We start from the raw sequence: 2,787 nt of genomic DNA, 5'->3' as shown, positions 1-2,787 counted from the left end.
AGAGTGTGTGTGTGTGTGAGAGTGTGTGTGTGTGTGAGAGTGTGTGTGTGAGAGTGTCTCTATACCAAGAAGATATTCAGTCTATCTTTGGTCCGATCCATCTGAGACCAGAGATTACCTGAGATCATGTTTGCTATAGTGATGAGTCATTCGTTTAACTGGTTTTATTAGCCGACATTGAATATTTTGACATTAGTGAACTGATATGATCGCATTCATCTCATTCTGTTTAGAACAACCGCAACATTCTTGACAGCTCAGAAACATGGGCTAAGAGTAGTTTGAACCCACTGTCACACAGAAAGGAAGAAAAATTACTCTTTACACTTTTTTTTTCATAGGTTTAATGATTTTAGACATCAATGTTTGTTGGTAAAGAAACTTTATCGAGACGCTGGTGCAGCAGCAGAAGCCAGCATCGTGTCCGTGTACATTGTGTGTGTGATTTGTGGCTGTATTAAGTGAACTTCAAAATAAAAGTGTTTTGGCAGGAGATCAAGTATTTGCCTGAATACGTACAGATGTCTGTTAGATTGATTGGAGGAGTTGACCTTTTGATTAATTTGATTTAGCAGTCAAGGCAGAGCACGGTCCCATAAGATACGTCGCTATTGAAGTTTGGTAAAGTCTGTCAAATTTGTGTTAGTCAGTAAAGCTTTGATCCCAGGGAGTCGCAGGAAATGACGGACAACTTTAACAAATTTGGTATGTGATGAAATAGCAGTAAAATTATCATCATTGTTATGCATCCTGAAGGTCAGTCTATGAATAGCAAATTGATCATTATTTCTGTGACCCTCCCCATGACTCTGCAGAGTCCAAATGAGAGCAGGGCTTATTAGGAGACGTTGCCAAGGATTTCGGGGGCATTTCCATTGACCCATCTCAGCCCTTGTTCACTTGGTCTGCAATGCCCTCTGGAGTTCAGAGGGTACTTCATTTTCAACAACCAGACAATTTCCCTACATAATTTCCTAGCATTCAGAAGGACTAAAGTAGCATAAGCATAAGGTGCTTGTCCCTCGATTTGCAGAATTGCCTGACAAATATGCTTTACCCTGCATCTTTATGGCTACTCCATGTTGCTCTACTGTTCTATAAAACGGGGTGTGTGGTGATTTAAAATAGCTGGCCTCTCGTCTCTGTAGGTTAAGAGAGAGAGGGAAGAATTAAGTGGTCAACTGCATGACCCCTAGACTTGCCCGAAAGAAAGATTGCTGTTTGGAAGTCTAAGTTTAAGTCTAGTCTAAGTCTTTAAGTCTAATTATTTTTACCAGGTAGCCCTGAATAGGTCACTCAACACCATGGAAAGGGACTTTCAATTATTTTCCACTGGAAACACTTATTTTTCACAGTTACTCGTTGGTGCCTTTGTTTGTGTTCTCCAGTTGCCTTTTTTAAACGAGGTTAGTAATTAGGTGGTCAAACCTGACGCTTTCATAGAGGTCTAACGACTGTTGGGCAGACATAAATTGACAGGAAACAGGGTTGTTAATACGTGTGGAATCCCTGCTTTTGTGTGTCCTAAATGCAATTAAACTTTATTTTCTATTCACCTAATGCAAAAAAGAGGGCAGGAACAACAGCATCATTAGAATGTATAGGCAGGATAGGTAGCAGGGAGCCAGTGCATAGCCAATGTGCTGGAGGGTCGCAGGGAGGACCTCTTATGAATAAAGAAGCAGGGGGTGAAAAAAATCTCCCTTGGGACTAAACATCTTCTCCTCTTTCACCTTCACTTCCCAGACCAGCGACTGTGTTGGTGGACATTGTAGGAGTCGGGTTGTGTAGTTGTGCTTGACTAGACTAACCTTTCCTGAATGTTTACAGTACACATATCTACAGTACTGTAGACTGTAGATACAGCACAGTTGTGCAGTATGTTGGTAAATAGTTGAATTCAGCCTCTCTTTACTTGATAAATTGCACACATTGTTTTTTAAGGTCATCCCAGTCTTGCACACCAGCTCTTTACCCTCTTGTCTACTAAAAGTGACTAAACAATTCTGGAAGTACACTACTGTGCACAGTTACACAAGCTGGGTTAGCCGACTGTCTAGTAGGTTACTGTAGCGTACGGACTATGGGTATAACAACAAACTGGAGGCCCAGTCTACATACTGAGCACTCTGCATGTTGAGCTCTGTTGATTCTGTTTGAAGCTGAATGTCTGATTTTTTTTTTTTTTCATTTTTTATTTGTTACATGAAATTGTGTTTATTTAAGCTGTTCTGGTCTTTTCCTGTGAGGATTTGTAAACATAGCTAAATCCATGAGTGTCTGCATTACATCATGGTTTGAACAGCTGTGCACAGTACAGTATTACCTGTGTGTTCATAAGGGATGTCTTAACAAGGGGTAGAGTGAATGCAAGACTGTGTGTGTGTCTGTCTGCGAAGCAGGAGCAAAGTTTCTGTTGGACACAGGAAAGAAACGGCTCCTTCCGTGACCAGATTTGACCCTGAGCGCACTTATTTTTTAACTACACAGACTATTATCGACTGTTTAACTGAATTAAACCAACTATTACTATGCATTGATATACATGTCAATCATTGATTCATTTTACAACTCAGACTTTCCATCACTTCATAATATTGGTAGACTGGAGTTGGTGAATTTCATACTACTGCTAAGTCCAGACATAGTAGAGTTTTGCAGTTGTAGCGCTGTGGGTTTTGAAGATGTGGCTGAACTGCTCCCAGAACTCTATTGGCGGTTTTCCACTGCGTGGTATCTACTCGACTCGCCTCGGGTCTACTTGCTTTTTTTGGTTTTCCATTACGA

General features: G+C 40.8%; 1 protein-coding gene across 2 annotated transcripts in view; it reads left to right on the top strand.

Moving 5' to 3' along the window:
• The window catches only part of vps50 (VPS50 EARP/GARPII complex subunit), a 107,805-nt gene that overhangs the window by 20,684 nt on the left and 84,334 nt on the right, over window positions 1–2,787 (top strand). The gene's annotated exons all lie outside the window — the stretch shown is intronic.

The sequence above is a fragment of the Etheostoma cragini genome, chromosome 14 (genome assembly GCF_013103735.1).
Source record: "Etheostoma cragini isolate CJK2018 chromosome 14, CSU_Ecrag_1.0, whole genome shotgun sequence".
Classification (NCBI taxonomy): domain Eukaryota; kingdom Metazoa; phylum Chordata; class Actinopteri; order Perciformes; family Percidae; genus Etheostoma; species Etheostoma cragini.
This window is presented reverse-complemented; position numbering and strand designations above follow the sequence as displayed.